Source organism: Equus przewalskii, chromosome 13 (assembly GCF_037783145.1).
Source record: "Equus przewalskii isolate Varuska chromosome 13, EquPr2, whole genome shotgun sequence".
NCBI classification, from domain to species: Eukaryota; Metazoa; Chordata; class Mammalia; order Perissodactyla; family Equidae; genus Equus; species Equus przewalskii.
In genome coordinates, this window is record NC_091843.1 from 48215682 (window position 1) to 48234906 (window position 19225).

Genomic DNA, 19225 nt, shown 5'->3' on the forward strand with positions numbered 1-19225 from the left:
CCAGTTTGCTCCTTAGTTCTTAAGCAACAATGCAGTTTTGACTTTTGAGTTGGGAAGTGAACTGAACTACATGTTAAGAGAATTAATCTGGTGATAACTGGTAGGATGATTTGGATTTAAAAGAGATAAGAGGTAGAAAAATCAAAAAGGAAGAGTTGAAGAAAGCATTCGGGAGGGAAAGTCCTCCACTTGTATAGGGAATCCATGCCCCTACATCCAATTTTTTTTAATCCACAATATTCTGTAGTTAATCTGTCTCCAGAACATGAGAATGGTACAAGTGTTGATTATGAGTATGGATTGTTGTGTGAAAAATTACACAGTGGAAATATATTTGTATAGCTGATCAGTAAAAACAAAGAGAAGTAGAGACATTTAGAAGATATTTCAGGAGATAAAATCCTCAGAATTTGGTGTCAGATTAGATATCCTGGAGAAAGAGATCCTAAGAATTGCTTTTGGCTTGTGGTTTGCGTAAAGAAATAACTTAATCATTGAAATAAAGGATGTTGGAAAAGGAGCAGGTTTGGGATGGGAGTGGAGGGAGAGATCATGAGTTCATTGTTGTACAAGTTGAATTTGAGATGCTTTTGATATATATTTAATGATTATTTAAAAGATATGAAGCTCACTTGTGAGTTTGTGTACAAGACAATTGAAATTATGGGTATGGATAAGATCTCTTAGACAGATAGTATATGGTAAGATGAGGGAAAAGGTACAGGAAAAACCTTGAAGAACTCTGAACTGAAAATTAGGTGGAAGATGACCCTATAAATAACACAGATTGAGAGAGACCAGAAAGGAATGAGAGAAATAGCAAAATTTCTCTACTGTAAGTAAGAGAAGGGATGATTTTAGATGAAGATGATAGTCAATGGTGTCCAATGCTGTTGAGAAGTCAAGTAAGGTGAGGATTTGGCTACAGGGAGGTCATTGATGATTTTAACCAGTTAAACACCATCTAGCTGCTGACTCCCAATTGTATGTCTCTAGTCCAACTCTTTCCTGAACCCCAGACTTATATCTCCAATTCCATATTGTCTACTAAGCATCTCAAGCTTAACAAAGCTCTCAAAAGAGAGCTCCTGATGTTCTTCTCTAAACTTGTTCCTCCAGCAGTCCTCCTCAGCTCACTTAGCATCAGCGCCACCCTTTAAGATGCTCAGGCCAAAAGATATTCAGCATTATCTTTGACTCCTTGTTTTCTTTCATACAACCCATCCAATCTTCATCAAATTCTATTAGCTCTACCTTCAAAGTATTGCAACCTCTGACCACATCTCACCACCTCCCCATACCAAGCACCGCTGTCTCTTCTTAGTTTTACTAATGGCTTTATTGAGACATAATTCACAAACCATGCAATTCACCTGTCTAAAGTAGACAACTCAATGGTTTTTAGTATATTCACATAGTTGTGCAATCATCACCACAGTTAATTTTAGAATATTTTCATCACCCCAAAAAGAATTAGCAGTCGCTCCGCATGCCCTCTTCCTCTTAGTCCCTGGCAACCACTAATCTACTTTCTGTCTCTATGAAGTTATCTATTCTGGACTTTTCATATAAATGGAATCACACACTGTGCAATGTTTTGTGACTGACTTCTTTCATATAGCATAATGTTTTCAAGGTTTATCCATGTTGTAGGTTACAGCAGTAGTTCAGTCCTTTTTATGACTGAATAATGTACCATTTTATGGATATACCACACTTTGTTTATCCATTCATTGGTTGATGGACATTTGGGTAGTTTCTAATTTTTGGCTCTTATGAATAATGATGCTATGAATATACATGTTTTGTTTGGACATGTTTTCATTTCTCTTGGGTATGTACCCAGGAGTACAATTGCTGGGTCATATGGTAACTCTATGTTTAACCTTTTGAGGAATGGCCAGATCACTTTCCAAAGCAGTGTCCATTATCTCTTGGTGGGATTATTACATCAGCATTGTTACTGCTGTCCTTACTTCCATCTTTGCTGCCTCACAGTCCATTTTCAACAGGTCACTTTTCTGCTCAGATCACTACAATGGGTCGTTATCTCACTCAGAGTAAAGCCAAAACACTTGCAATGGTTACAGACTCCCACACAATCCAGCCCCAGATGACCTCATTGGGTTTTTTTGGTTTTTTTTGAAAGATTGGCCCTGAGCTAACATCTGTTGCCAATCTTCCTCTTTTTTTTCCTCCTCTCCAAAGCCCTCCCACTACATAGTTGTATATTCTAGTTGTAGGTCCTTCTGGCTCTGCTATATGGGACGCCACCTCAGCATGGCTTGATGAGCAGTACTAGGTCAGCACCCAGGATCCAAACCAGCAAAACCCTGGACTTACGAAGTGCAGCACAGGAACTTAACCACTCAGCCACGGGGCTGGCCCCGTGACCTCATTGGTTTTACCTCCTACTATGCCTCCTCCCCTGCTCACTCCCTACCAATTTCTTTGCTATTCCTTGAATACACCAGGCACGCCTCCTCTGCTTGTCTGTTCCCTCTTCCTGGAACGGACTTCCCACTATATCCATAGGGTTTGCACCTTACCTCCTCAGAGCTTTATTCAAATGTCTCCTTCTCAGTGAGGCAGTCAACACTGTCTAACTCCCTTTCCTGCTTCCTTTGCATGTATTTGGTTTTGTCCATGACACTTACTACCACTGAATGTACTATGTAGTTCATTTCTTTGTTTTCTATTTGTTCTCTCCCACTAGATAGCTAGCTCCATGGAGGCAGGGATTTGGGGAATTTGTTCAATGTTCTGTCTCCAGGGCCTAGACCACATGGTAGGATTAAAGACATATTTGATGAGTGAATGATTGAATGAAAGTGTCTTGAGGCTGGCAGCCATACTGGAATAGGTAGAGAGTGAATAGGAAGTGAGGACACGAGCCAGTGAGAGTAGATGACACTTCCTGTAAGTCTGAGGGTGAGAGAGAGGTTGGATAGACACAGATTCCTCTGCCTTCCCTCCTGTTACTATGGATGAAGTGTCCGTGCTCCTAATTAAGGCTGACTCTCCACATGTACCCAGATCCTGTTGGGAGGAAAAGTTTTCCTCTACCAACTTAGGTCCAAATAGTTAGGAGCCGAAAAATTAACTGATAATAGATTAACTGGAGAAAAGACAAGGTCTATTTTACAGGGGCAGGTGGAGTTGCTCAGAGATGAATAACTCACTGAATAGCTAGAGATAATGGCTTATATACCAAATTAACACAGCGGGGGCTAGGGTTCGAATGGGACGGTATGGAAGGTTCTATTTGGCTTTTTGATGCTAATGAAGATGGGGAGTCTATCTCCTTCCCGGCTAGAAATTTCCCTATTTGAGGAGAGAGAGGAGTATGGCAGCTGAATTCAAACTTTCTGGTGTTAAGGGTCAGTCTTCTTTCAAACAGGAAATTCCCTCAGAGGGAGGTCAATGGCAGCTGTATTTCCAGGAGGTTCTGCTTGTTGAGATGTTTCTTCTGCGGCTGCTGTCTGTTCAGATGTTTTCAGTTTAAAATAGGCTCATACCACTTTGGTGGGCTGTTAATTCCTTCAGTTCCACTCCCTTTAGCCTGCACAGATAGGCTAAGTGATGCACGCTCATGGGGTAATATTCACACAGAACACACATGGTGGTCACCCTTGGGGCTGAGCATGCTGCAGGCCCTGCTCAAGGACATCGTTCCTGCAAATTTCTCCACTCAGTCATGCACACACACACACTGTTATTCTCCCCAGTTTTAAATAAAATAAAATAAACCCTTGGTTTTAATAGGAAAATTTAAATATGTTTGCGTATTCGATGATACCTAGGAATTACTGTGAATATAGGCCATGGAAGACCCTCACTCTCAGGCAGAAGAAGAGACCACACAAATGCAATAAACACAGAAAGCTCTCTGTTCATCCCAATTACAAAAAGTCTTGTCTTCTCCCATAAGTCTGGGATCAAACCTGCTCAGAGAGGAAGAGAAAAACTAAGGGTTAAGACCAGAAAAGGACCTGGTGATAGTAGGGCAATACTGAGGGAGACTGCCATAGGACTGGACTGCCAGGGAGGCATCGCCATGGCCATGTGCCTAGAAGTAAAACCCAGTGATCTGTGATGCCCCGGATCATGAAATAGAAATTACCAAAGACTTGAAGAACTATGTTAAATATTCAGTGCTCAGTGTTGACTGCATCACCTACCAGCAGCAGATAGCTTTTGGAATAAAAGAGTAAGCATAAATATTATTAACTAATTTGTCAGTTTCACCAAATACCATGTTGATGTTCTAAAAGCCAATCCCCAGGCCATCCTTAGATTGAGAACAAAAATGAAAATCCCAGCACTTACTTCTATAACCCACTTAATATTGACAGTCTTAGCCACTCTTAAACACAGCCATGAAATGCCAGTCCTGCACTCCCATTTGTTGCCTTTCCTGCACAAAGCTGATACATTTTCTATTAATTTCCTAGTTAATTCAAAATTAGCTAATGTGTTTCTATAGATAGATACCCACCAAGCTGAAAGAAAAAAGATGATAAAAGAAAAAGCATATTTGTGGTTGTTGCTGTTGTATTACGGTTGTTCTCAGTGACAAATTAAATTATAAAAGGACCGAAATGTCAGTGCATTACTAATTCCTGGAAACATGGCCTCCTGAGGTTACTGTGGTGGAAAGGCAAAGTAAGGAAGAAAGTGTCAAGTTGGGACTCACAGACAGTGAGGGGCAGCTCTGACTCACTAATGTGCCTTAGGCAAAGTTTCCTAAACTGCTAGATTTACTGAAAGAAAAATATCTGCTGGGAGCCAGTCCCAGGCATAGGCATACTTGGCATGGTCCCTCCATATGGGAGGCCACAGCCAAGGGGGAGACAAATACTGATGTATTATAAAGGATTTGGTGGGTCTTTTCCCCTGATTCCTGGGAGGGAGCTTCTAAACCCTTGGTATTTCCTCAGTGAAAGGAATGTCTTTGTTATTCATGATGAGCGCCTCAGGCCACACTTGGATTTATGCTAATGAGGTGACTCCTGGTGAGGCCCTAGATAGTTTCAGGATAGGGGCTGCCATGCTGGAGAGACCACCTGTATGATTAGAGAGTTGAGGCTTTGAGCCAGGTGTTATAAGCCCAACTTCCCAACCTCTGAGGAGGGGAGGGGAGACCAAGATTGAGTTCAATCATGTGGACAACAATTCAATCAGTCAAGCCTATGTAATGAAACCCCAATAAAAACTGGGCACCAGAAGCTCAGGCAAGCTTCCAGGTTAGTGATGCATATCAATGTGCCAGGAGGATGACACATCCTGAGGACATGAAAACTTTTTGTTTGGGTCCCTCTCAGACCTCACCCAATGAGATTCTTCATTTGGCTGGTCCCAATTTATATCCTTTATAATAAAATTATAATCCTAAGCCTAGTACTTTCCTGAATTCTATGAGAAATTCTAGCAAATTATAGAACCTGAGGAGGTAGTGGGATCCCTCAAATTTGTGGCCAGTTGGTCACAAGTTTAGGTGTCCTAGGAACCCGAGAGCTTACAGCTGATGTCTGAAGTGACAGGAGTCTTGTGGAGCACTGTGCCCTCAACCTGTGAAATCTGACCTAATTCTGGATAGTTAGTGTCAGAATTGCATGACAGATCACAGAAAAACTTCAGTACCATGCGGTTAATGCTAAGAGAGGGGCATGCACTGAGAAAGCGCAGTTGGCATACAGAGAGAAGCACAGAACCCAAACTATTCTCTAAGGACAAGGAAAGCAATTTTTAGCTAATGTCACTTGAGATGACTCTAAGAATGGTTTTTTTTTAAAGATTGGCCCTGAGCTAACATCCTTTGCCAATCTTTTTTCTTCTTCTTCTTCTTCTTCTCCCCAAAGCCCCCCAGTACATAGTGGTATATTCTAATTGTAGGTCCTTCTAGTTGTGCTGTGTGGCATACTGCCTCAGCATGGTTTGATGAGCAGTGCTAGGTCTGCGCCCAGGATCTGAACTAGCGAAACCCCAGGGCCACCGCAGCGGAGCGCACAAACTTAACCACTCAGCCATGGGGCCGGCCCCTCTACGAATGTTTATTTTGCAAAGTTTGAAAGTAAGAAGAAGAAAATAAAATCACCCAACCAAAGATAATCAAATCAATGTTTTTATTTTGGGCATATTTTCTTCTACATATCTTTTTACGGATTTTTACATATTTGAGGTAATACTATATATGTGATTGTTTTTATTTTCATTTAACATGTCATAAGCGTTATCTCTCGACATTAAAGGCTCATCACACATTTTCATGTTAATGGCTGTAAAACACACTATCACATAGTTACAATGCAGCGTACATAACCCTTTTCCTGACTTTGGGTGCTTGGGTTGCTTCTGGGTTTTGATATAACAAATAATACCAAGATGAATATCTTTATGTATAAATCTCTGTCCACATTTCTGATTATTTCTTTAGGATAAACTCTTTTGTCTTTTTGGGTGTCTGCTCTTATTTATTTGTTACTCTTAAAAATCTTATTTTTTACTAGACTGCAACTTCGATGTAGAACCTCTCAGAGACGACAGCCTCTGTCCTTGGCAATCTGTTCCAGGCATTTTTCTTTGACCTCCTTCATTCTCTTGGCCATAAGTTTAGCATATTCTGTGACCTTTCCTTGTTTGTCTTAGTAGCTGTTTCTTCAGAGCAATACACAGACGTTGGTGTTGCAGGACATATGGAGCAACAAGATGCTGAATCTTGGGCTCTTGGGTCCTGGTTTGCTTACCTTCTTTGTTCCGGGGCTTTCTCACAACACACTGATGGACATCATCTTCTTTGGAGAGACTGAAAAATTTACAAATTCTACTAGCACTTTTGGGCCTCAGGAGATGAGGCACAGTAGTCTCAGTGAGCCCAGGAATGTCCTTCTCCCCTTTTCTTTTTGCAATAACCAAGTTACAAACATTCAGATTGGCATCCACATTTTTGCTTTCTTTCTCCAGTCCTCCTTGGTCTGCAACAGGAATGCCCCTTACTCAGTAGCAAGTGGACACAGCCGTGGGTCAAGACACCCTGATTCACCAGGAAATCTAGTTTGTGATTTCCACCACTGACTTGGACCACATAATCCTTCCGTTCTTCACCCTGAGCAGCAGCAGCAGCTTCTCTGGCCGTATGCTGCTTTTTTTTTTTTTTTTTTAAAGATTTTATTTTTTTCCTTTTGCTTCCCAAAGCCCCCCAGTACATAGTTGTATGCTTTTCAGTTGTGGGTCCTTCTAGTTGTGGCATGCGGGATGCCACCTCAGCGTGGCTTGATGAGCCATGCCACATCCAGGCCCAGGATCCAAACTGGCGAAACCCTGGGCTGCCGGAGCGGAGCGTGTGACTTAACCACTCGGCCACGGGGCCGGCCCCTGGCCATATGCTTCTTAATAAAAGGTGTGAAGGTTGTGTTCGTTGTCCGCTTCAATGAGTTTCTAGCTTCCAGTGGTTGCGAAAAAGATGTTCAGCTTCATCTTGAAACAGGTGACCACCTCCAAGTTGCCACCAAAAAAAAGCAACAAACTCTTGAAGTACAGCTACTGAGTAAAAAGGATTTGTTTTTACAACTCTTGAAACCTGATGCCAAATTGATTTATAGAAATATGAATTTACATTCCTGCCAGGTGTGTGCGAGGGTTTAACTTAAAGCTCACTTGCTAAAACGAAATCATTTCCTAAAAAAACTGGAAATCTGATTGGCCCCCAAAATTTATTTTATTGCTTTAATCTGCACTCATTTGACTACTTGTACTGGCTAAATACTTTTTCATATTAGTTAATTGTATTTTTTCTGTTTGAGAACTTTGTTCTGAGTATTCATTGGCATCTTAAGTGGTTAACTTAAACCCCACTAAATATATCATACATATCATACATAGTACATACACTATAGATTTTTACTAAGGACTGATATTACGATAGGGTGTTAACCTTTTATGAAGTTGTCACTAACATTTCATGGGTTTTTTCTTCACTTTTATATTTGAGTTTTGAGGATTATGTATTTATGAAACAAAAAAATTTTTTTGGATATTTTCACTTGTGATTGTATGCTGCTCAGATTGCCCTTCCAGAAAGGACCTCTTGCCCAGTGACAAGGAGTATGCTTAGCTGATAGCCTCTAGCTGTTAGTTCTTTCAGGTTTTGCCTCAGCTTTTGAGCTGAGGGCACCCTATTTTCAAGATGGTCCTCAGCCCATGAGTGAGCAAAGCAGTAGTATAAGGGGCTAGCCACTTCTGCCCAATGCAGGACCCCTCTAATGGCTATTTTTTGCCTAGTGCAAGAGCCCACGGGCAGTTTCTTCTCAGGAAGAGAGGTCTGTTAGAGCCCTGAGGGGCTGCCCTGCACACGTGTGTGAAGCACTGGATCAACATGGCACAAGGGATGGACTGTGGCAGAGACAGAGATGCTCTGCTCAGATCTTCCTTCAAAAATGCACTTGCTGCCCAGTTAAACAGTGTAGTTAGCACACAACCTCCAGCTATTGGTTCCTTCAGAGTGCTCCTCAGCTTTCCAACTGAGGTTGCTCTCATTCTCAGGGCTGCCACTGTCCACATATTGAGCAAGAAACTCATTCAAGGGCCTAACTAGTCCACCCAACCTGGGACAGCTCTAATGGGAAATCTTTGTTCTAGAGTTCCCCTTTGGGCTAACTGACCTTTCTCAGACCCTCATTCCCTGCCCAGTCCCGCTTCCTCCCCTTTTCCTTTCACGGGTATTACTTACCAATAAGCCTTTCACATTCTAACACTAATTCAGTGTCTGCTTCCTGGAAAACTCAGCTTGTGACAGAGAGCTTCCATTGTTTTAAACTGAGGACATTCTTCCCATTCTTATACTAAAGGAACATTCACATATACTTTCTGCTATTTTTAGAAATGGCTTTACTTTTTATTCATCTGCAAATTACTTTGGTATAGTACTAATGAGGATCTAAATTGTTTGTTTTCCTGGGGGGGATGATGTTAAATATCTCTGCCTCCTGGCCTTTATGACCTTATCTAATCCCCTCCCCTTGAGTGTAGGCTGGAGTTACTGGCTCAATATTAGGTTATAAATAACTGCAGATCCCATCCTGGGTTCTCTCTCCCCGTTTCTCCTGGATTACTTGCACTGAGGGAAGGAAGCAGCCATACTGTGAGCAGCCCTACAGATAGAACCACATGGTGTGATGAGGAGCTCAGGCCTTCTGTCCAACAGCACAAGAGGAACTGAGACTCTCGAGCCAACAGCCTGCAAGGAACTGAAGCCTGCCAACAACCATGTGACCGAGCTTGGAAGCTAGTGCTTCAGCCTCAGTTGAGTCTTGAGATAACTGCAGCCCCAGCGAACAGCTTGACTGCACCCTCCTGAGAGATCTTGAGTGAAAGGTACCCAGTTAAGCTGCTCTTGAAATTCCTGATTCAAAGAAATTCTGAGATAATACCCGTTTGTAGATTTCAGCTATTACATTTTGGTGTAATTGGTTATGAGCAATAGAGAACTAATATATTCCTTAAGGAACAGACAGTACTTGCAACTTTATTTATGTTTTTCTTGTTTGTTTCCTTGCTTAACAAGCTAGAAGTTTACTTCTCATCCAGTTAACAGTCCAGGCCTACCAACGGGGTTCTTCCATACTTGCAAGTGGTTCCCATCCCTGTGTCTCAGGCAATTGTTTAAATTTCTCCTTCTTCAAACTAGAAAGACAGGGGAGAAGGACCAGAAGGAATACAAACCCAATCCCTTAAGGAGCAAGACTTGTAAGTGGCACATATCCATTTCACTCACATCCCATTAGCCAAAATTTGATCCCATGATTATACCCAGCTGCATAGGAGGTTTGAAAATCCCAACGTCATTTATCGATCATTCATTCCTTTCCTCCTATCGCCAGAGTATTTCATTCATTCCACTTTTTTAAACATTTTATACAGTTTTATCATTACTTTTCTTTCTGAACAAACTCTAAGCTGATTTTTTACTGTCTCTGTTTACAAATGAATGATTAAATCAGTACGTCCAACTTTTTAAAAAACTATAGGTATTTTTAAATTTAATTTTTATCAAAGTAAAATAGTCATATACAAAAGTACACCAAGCATAAATGTAATTTCTATGGATTTTCACAAAATAGGCACGTATGTAACCAGCCCCCAAAAATCAAGAAATGAAACGTTACCAGAGCTGAAGTCTCCCTTGCACCACTTCTAGGTATCTTAGATTATTTTTATCTGTTTTAGAACTTTATATAAATGGACTCATAAAGTATATATGCTTTAGTGTCTGCCTTCTTTTGTTCAATATTACATTAGTGAGATTGATCAGACTGTTGTCTGTAGTTGTGGTTCATTCATTCTCATTGCTGTATATTATTCCATTGAGTGAATGCACTATTTCTTTATTTAATTATTTATGGACATTTGAATTGTTTCTAGTTTGTTGGCTATTACAAATAGTGCTGCCATGATCATTACTATACCAAAGAAATTGCCCATTAGAATTCTGTTTTGAATTATAATAAACCCACACATTTGGGAAAAATCAACATTTTTCTAATATTAGTCTTCCAGTGCATGATCAAATGCATATTTCTAATAAATCTTTTAAATTTTTATATCAGAACAGTATTGTGATATTATTCATACACATCTTTCACATTTCTGTTAAAGTTATTCATTGGTACATAAACTGTCTGTTGACACAGTTTCATAATACTTGAAAAGTGATTATTCTATTATATAGCAATGCTATTTTACATATATTTTCTTTTATTCGAGATACTTTTAGAATACTGATTCTAAACTCTCAAGGAAATGCCTGTAATGTTCCATTATTTATATGATATTTTTAGTGCTATCTTTTATTTGGCTGCAGGATGGCCATTCTCATCATAATTCTTTCTCTAATGCAGGTATATTCCTGTGAATCATGTGAGCCTGATATATATTTATTAGCCTACTTTTCTACCTTTCTTCCGGTATTCTCCTGATTTTCCTCTTACCTCACTTCTTTTTAGTTCCTTTTGCAGGTTTCTCCTCATTTATCTACACTTTTAATGTGAGTGTGTCCCTGGGCTCAGTTCTTGGATTTCTCTTTTTAGCCTCATTCCCTTAGTGAGGGAATCATATGACCCAAACACATGACCTTAAATACCAAAATGCAAATGACCAAAAATGTAAACATGCACTCTGGACCTTGGCCCGGAACTCCAGCCTCTTATGACCACTCGTCTCCTTGTTATTACCACTTCAGTATCTAAAAGGCATGTCAAACTCGCATGTCTATAACCAAATCTTCCTCCCAAACCCACCCCACCGCAGTCTCTCTTATCTCCATAGGGCCACCCTTTCCTTGCAGTAGCTCAGGCAAAGTCTCTCTCTTTTACATTCTATAAAAGCCAATATGTCAGAAAATCATGTAAGCTTCAATGTATACCCAGATCTGACCGTTTTGTACCCCCTGTGCTGCCAGTAGCCTGCTTCAAGTTTCCTCTTCTCACCTGGATCACCAGAGACTCCAAAATGATCAGCTTCCATTCTTGCCCCTGTACATCCTTTCCTCAATAAAGCAAAAACTCTATTATTTAATTAATTGTCTGCTCAAATTCTTCCCGTCACTCCCATTTCATGTTGAGTAAATTCAAAAGGAGCCTTCCATGATCGACTTCCTAATCCCATTGCTTCACAGCCCCCATATCATACTACGCTCTCCTTTGCTCACTCGACTTCAGCCAAGCTGGGCCTCCTTGCTGTTCCTTAAGCCAGCCAGGCATGCTCCTGCCTCAGGGCCTTTGCACTTGCTGTTCTTTCTGCCTGGACACTCTCCTTTGAGACATTCTCACAGATTATTGTATTGCTTCCTTTATATCTTTGCACAGATCTCACATTCTTAGCTAGGTCATCCCTGACTACTCTATCTTAAACTGCAAACCACCTCCCCATCCTCAGTATTCCCTTTGCCCACGTCACCCCTTTCTTTTACTTGATAGCAATTTTCCCCTTTTTAATAGATTATAGAAATTGTTCATTCATGTTGTTTTTTCTTGCCTCTCCTCATCACCAGCCCAGTAGAGTGTCAGCTCCATTAGGTCGGAGACTTTCGTCTGTTTTGTTTAATGCTGCATCTCAGCGTTGGAATAGCGTCCAGCAAATCGTAGGCATGCAATAAATATTTGTCGAATCATTTGTTGAGTAAATCAAGAAAAACCATTATAAGCCTGTTATTTATTTAGACTTTAGAAGGTAATTCCCAGAGGACCTAAAAACCCAAAAAGGTTCTAAGTTGCTGCTGGAAATGAGCCTGGGCACAGAGAGGGCACTGCGGGAAAGAGATCCTTCTCTTTACAACCCCTCTTTACTATTTGATTGTTTTTATCATGGGCATGTATTACTGTGATAAAAATTTTTTAAACTTTTAAATAAGCCAACATGGCTGGAAAATCATAGGATGATAACAATGTAGGAAGGCTTGCCAACAACAATTTACTTTACAGTAAATTGTTCTAAATCTGTTTTGAGAGCAAACTATTGAATCTGTTAATGGTACATACAGATGGTACAAAACAATAAACTGCTTTTTGGTGTTGGGTGTAATTTTAAATAGAATATCTTTTGTCATATTTTGAAGTGACTTCAATCTACTTATATGATCATGCTTTATATTATCACATTAAGTTCCACATATTTCACAATGAGTATAAGATGTACAGGGATGTCATCCTTCAAGGCTTTATATAAAACGTAATTTCTTTAATTCTTTAAGCGTGGGTGGAGAAATAATGGCAATAATTTTTCATACACAGATAACGGGTGTATGTGAATGCTGGCTAATTTGAGGACGGAGGTAGGGAGGAAAGGATGGACATAACAAAAATAATTTTGTCTTAGGCTGCAAGTGACATATACTCAAACAATTGCTTTTTCAGAGTCCTCAGGCTTGTTTCTATTCAGTGTTTGCTGAGCTTTAGAGAAGGCTGAATCTCACCATGGCAAACTGCCATCTTTGTCAGAAGCAAAGAGCGGTTTACATTCAAGGCACATAATAAGTGCAATGTGAAGTAAAAAACAGTGTGAGTTCTATTACGGCTGATTAGTCCATTGTACACTGTTACAACTAACATCTTCCTTGTGCTAAAAATAGTGGGAAGTCACGGGACCTCAGCAGCATGATCTTTCACATGTACCCTTTCACAAGATTGCCCAAAAAAGCTGCCTTGAAATCCCCAGAAAAATTGGAAGGCTACTTAGTCACTTCAGCGTCCTCCAAAATATGTCGTTTATCTGAGCTCTGAGGAAACCTTTCAGAAAATGAGGTGCAGAGAACACATAGCTCCTAAAAACTAGGAACTGCTTTCTGGCTTCCTTTGCTTGATATGATGCTTGATATGAACATCATGAAAGTGAGTTGATTGCTGTTAAACTTGCATTGTGGAATTAATACACATATTGATGCATTGGTCACCAGTAGCCTGAATAAATAAATTAAATAAATCTCTCTGTTTGAAGTGCAGAAACAGAAGGGAGTGGTATGAATAAACTCTGAGTCCCAGGTCATTTCAGCATGAAGTCAATAGCTCTTCTCCTTGAAGGGGAGAAAACAAACTGCTTTCTATTCTATTGAAAGCCTGGAAGAATTTGCACGGCAGTAATCCGAAATCCAGAGGCAATCTATTAAGAACTCAGCATTACCAATCCTGAGACTCAACTGATAAGCACATTCTTCCCCCCCACACTCATTAATCCTCTTAAAGACTGTGCTAAGTAATGAAAGGGTGTGATGAAAGAGGCCCCCCTTTTTTATTACAACCACATAAACTGCTTGTGTAAATGTTTCATTAACAAACTGCTGGACCAGTATTTAATATCCTTTGCCTCCCTCCCTCTGGCCCCCTTGGTATGGTGCCCCTGCGTACAGCATGACTAAATGTGTGATTTACACATGTTTAAGAGAAACATTCCCACACTTGAATGCTGTTCCATGACAAAGGGAGGGGAGGGGCTGAGAGAGACGTGTTGAACCTATTGTAGACATTTTAATTTACAATTCTCTTTTTATGGGCTTTAAAAGATGAATGACTTCCACTCACTTATCAGTTTATGTTTCATTTCTCAGTGTTCTTTCTAAGTGCTGGCCTCTATGTAAGTGCCCTTGGTCAGATAATTGAGGCTGGGCCTTTTGGAGACATAGACAGATACTCTAATATTATAAGAAAACCAAGAATTCCAACATGTATCCATTGTGCATCCTTTTCTGAACAACTGAGAGGCCCAGATAGATGACTTACCTTTACTTTGAATATGCCAAAGGATGCCAGATACTTTGCGGAAACTTGCATCCTGTGTTTTTTCTCTGTAGTCATCTAATGCAATCTGATGTTTTACGTTTTTTGGCTACCTAGTAAATCCAAACAGGATGCCTGCATTCTCTGATTTTTAAAATGTAGCATTTTGGTATAAAAATACAGTTTTCTTTTAGACAAGCAAGATATGCCTATGGCACCTACTGAATTAGTCAATATCTAGTAACAGGATCTATTGACGTAACTTGAAGATTCAGAATCAGTCATTTAAAAGCATGGTTTAAGTTAAATCATGATACAGTAAAACAGTGCTACTGGGCCAAATCATTAGATAATACTTTTATGTTGTATTCCAAGAGACTAAAAACTTTGAAAAATTAATACATAACTAATACACAAATACAAATGTAGCCTCTTTTTATACAAGTGTCTTTGTCCTGGGCATCATTCATTTAATTTCAATTTGCCATGAGCATCTGGCCACAGCTGGGGTCACTCAGCTTAGGGGAAGAACCACATTTGGGTCAGTGTGTGTAGTTGTGTCTCCAGCCACAACTATGGCCTGGTTTCAAAGTGAATAGAATCATTTAGATCAACAATGCCCTGGGGGATATATGCTTAAATGTATTCAACCTTAGAAGAGCTGAAAACATCCATACCCTCATAAAGCCACTTTGATTTGTATTGACTATGGTTGTGTGCTAATTCATATACATCATTGTTTACTTCACAGAGCTTTTAACATGACTTTTGATTTATAGAAATCATGATTCAATTTCTGCCAAGAAGTGGTAAGCTCAGACTTCCCCGCGGATTCTTACTCTCTCTCTGATGTGACAAAATTGAAAGAGGAACTTTCTTGTTACAGCATAAACAAATTGCTGTATAACAGTTTATGTGCACTTTTTTTTAAGACTTTCACCGTTACAGGTTATAGCAAAGTAGATTGTCCAAATAAGGGCAATCAGTTATCCAAGCATGTTTTTAATGTGTTCACAGCAAAACCATTGATTTATACTGGGGCAAAGTCTACGAGCTAGATGCGTTTCCCACACAGAAAATCTGTGTTAGCAAAGGAGAAAATTCACCAACATGGCCGTGTTGTTCACTTGTTTAGTGCCAAGCTCTGAGAGGTTTTTATTTACAGGAACCACTCGGACACACTGCAAAGCTCCATAAATAACATACCCCATTCCACGCAAATAATGCTGTCTGCACTTGGTAAGAGTTTTTATTGTGTTTGTTTGATACTCCGTCAAATGGAGACTCTCAAAATTCTTTTCTAGCTGTTCATTTATTGCTAAGCCACCAAAATAAATGGCTTTAAACCAAGCAAAATGGGCTTAAGTGACCAGAATGGGATTTTGTTTTGTTTATTGGTTAATTCCCAAACTTAAATAAGGATTGAAATATTTTAGATTTTCTTGTGTTAAAGTCTCGTCCAGAGATGCAGTAGAACAAAGGCCTGGATTTTATCAAGAAAGATGTTCATTGCTCAAGAAATTGCATGAAAATAATATTTAAGCAGACACAGAATTCAGACTATAAGAAGACAAAATCGTGTTGGGAGAGCTGGTGTTACTTTTTCTCGGATAAAGATGAGCCTGAACACAACATATCCATGGCTCAAAAAAATTCACAGTTCTGATGGAGATAAACTTAGAAAGCCTCGAGACAGCCCAGACTCGTCAGCATCTCACAGTTAATTAAAGAAGTGAGTGAAGGCATCAAGGCTTGCTCCCTTCTGCCTGAATAATTCACCGCCTGTATCCATTATTAAAACCCGTTACTTCACCACAATGATTCCCAGCTCGAGATGGATTGGTCTCAGAACCAAGAGATAAATTGTAACAAGGCCTACAGCTATATTAATAAATTGAAATGAACATTTATTTGCTCGTCTAATTAGAACTGTAGTTTTTCCAAATAGTGTAGTAATGTATTACTTTGACAGACAGCACTACCTACCTTTTGTGAGATAAAATGAACAGGAGGTCTTTGCCCCAGATTTGGGATTTCTCTGCATAAAAAAGTTCTTTGGTCGCTGCTGTTCCTTTTAAAACATTCATCCCACCACTGTGCTCTGCCGATCCTATCTCTCCAGGATTGATGGGAGCTTAGCTTTTGAGGTACTTCGTCAGAGGGCTGCAAAGAATCGTGCATATAGAACGCGCATTCTTCTTTTGTGCCGTCTCTCTTTTTAAAGTATTGCAGGAAGAAAAAAAGAAGAATTTAAAGATTTTCCCCACCCCCTTCCCATCTCCATTTCCCTTCATTAGGATTACAAAGCATTAGAGCTCAGAGGCTCAAAGAACCTGTGCTTGGGTTTGATTCCTGACTCAATCACCAACTTCTGCACAACCTCACTTTCTTCCTCTGAAAAATGAAAATACTAATGCCCGTTTCTGCAGGGTCTATATGAAGTTTAGAGAGAACCTCTATAGAGCATGGAATCATAGTTGGCACGTAATCGATGATAAGTGCTATTATTATTCAGCAATTCCCACCCTTCCCTACTTGCAAATCAGATGTGAAAATCATTTTCTCACATTAGCATGGAGGGGGTTTTTATATAACATAGCTAGCTCTCGATTTCTGACGGACAGAAATGAAGATGGCAGTATATCACCGTCAAACTTTTCCGCTATGAACGATTTCCATAGCTAAAGTCCTGTCTCCCCAACAAGATTATAAAATCTCACGTGACAGAGTTTATGTCTTCTCCCTTTCCTGGCAGAGGGCCTAGGACATAGCAGATGCTTAGTAATTGGCTTTTTACCATAATGATAAGTGCGGTTATTATGTAAGCTGGTATGAAATAAACACTCTTCTGTTGTGACCTGTGACCCTCTGAGGCACACAGAGGCTGGAGAAGCTGGGCCTCCTTCTTGCTTTTATACAGCCATCAAATTCAAATGCATGCTTCTCCAGACTTCAGCCCCATGGTCCATAAAAGGAATGTACTCTTTCTTTCTTAAAATTAGCCGAAATTGTACTTACCATCTTAAATTTGAAGTCCAGTTGGTTGAGCACTTTTCATTTGATAAAATGGGAAATTTTTTAAAAATAAATTTCTGGGTTTCTAAAATGAACATCAGGTCCCTTAATCTGCTCTTCACCTTGCAGATAAAATAGGAAATTACTGACCATTTCTTCTTTGGCAGATTCTGGCCAAGGCTGTACCATTATAAGGAATAGTTTCAGACTCAGTTTGAGAGAAAATGCACTTCTTATCTTTCTTCAGTGTATTCCAAAACTGATGAATAGTGCAAGCTTCACTAGGTTTGAAACCCATTCTGAAAGTAAAATTTTTAAAAAAGGAAAATAATCTGCAAGGTATTAAATACATTACTAAGAGATCTAATGGTGCTCCTTTGCAATGGCTTTGCTTCCAGGGCAAGAGTATAAATTAAACAAATCAGTAGCAAGTTTTATGTTATCTAAACAAATACGATATATTGTCCTGCAGTAGGCTCTTATCAGTTCAAAACAAGGGGAAGCAGGATTCAGTTTAGATGCTCCTCCAATTATTCCTTATGCTATTACTCCATGCAGTGTTTAAAGACAATATACATTGGAACAAAATTATTTTTATAGGTTTGAGTAACTTTTTTCCTATTTAAAACTAATGCAAACTTAAGGTAAAAAGTCCAATAAATAAAGAAGGTTATAAAGTGAAATGTAAGAGTCCTTCGTTCCTCATACCAGAACAACTAATCCACTGTCCAGTTGTAAACATTACTGATAGCTTCTTGTATATGCTTCCAGAAACTTCCATGCATATACAATTATATGTGTATGCTTCCTGATTTGTTCTGTGTTACACAAATGAAGTTGACCTATACATACTGTTTTATAATTTCTCAAAACTTAATGTTATATCTTGGATATCTTTCCACATGGATCTATCTCCTTGTTTAAGGGTTGCATAGATTGTTTTTGTTTGTTTGTTAGCGTAGATATACTATATTTTATCTAACTATTCCCCTGTTGAAGGATATTAGAGTTGCTCGCAATTTTTTAGTATTGTAAACAATGCTTAAATGAACACCCTTGTAGCAATATATTCATTCACATGTTTGAAGCAACTGATTCATCCAATGTGTGATTTTAAAAAGATATTGCCAAATTTTTCTCCAAAATGTAGATTTTAAAAAGATTTTTCCACCATTTAATAGGACGCTTCTATAAATCGAGGAATACCATTAAAATCTAGTCAAGTCACAGTAAATTATTCCTTTTTAACAATTAGCTATGAATTATACTCATTTAATGGCAATTATGCTGTTTGACAAATGGAGTGTTCATTCATTGATTAGAGAATTAACAATGTACCTCATTCAAAGCAGAATGAAATGTCCCAGGATGCCTGGTCTGAACTCAGTCAATGCCATAGAATCTCCAGAAACGTAATTTCAGACTCTAATTAGAACTAAATCTTGAGACATTTTCACTATCCTAGATTTCTTCAAAAGATCTTTTAGTTTTTGCTTCTCCTGATTGCAATTACCAAAGAACATTCCAACATCATCCATCACCCTTTGCCCTAATTTAGCTCACCCCGCCATTTTGCTCCGCCCCTTCCTCTGCTTGAGCCCCTTTGCCCTAATTTAGGAGCAAAATACAAATAGTGTATCACCGTCTTATTAAAGTTACATTACTTTTTTTTTTTAATGTGAAGCCATGAGGGATTTAAGATTTCTGTAGGCAGCTTCCCAAGGCTGGATTTTCAGAAGGAGAACAGAAGAGGAAATCAAATGTATGGTCCTCAGCTTGTAATAGTTTACACTTGAGGTAGAAGAGAAGGTGGATTTTCAACCCTATTGGGGAGGCAGTATCAGTTCTTCCCACCTTGTGTAGTAATAGAACCCATAACTTTCAGCTGAGCACATGGTGACCCAGATTAAAGACCTTGTGATTAGGGGTGTCCCTATAACTAAATT

The 19225-nt window shown here is 39.4% G+C and overlaps 1 pseudogene; it reads right to left on the reverse strand.

Moving 5' to 3' along the window:
* Positions 1-6138: 6138 nt before the first annotated feature.
* On the reverse strand, positions 6139-11789 carry LOC103548244 (small ribosomal subunit protein eS6-like; annotated as a pseudogene).
* Between the last annotated feature and the right edge of the window lie 7436 nt (positions 11790-19225).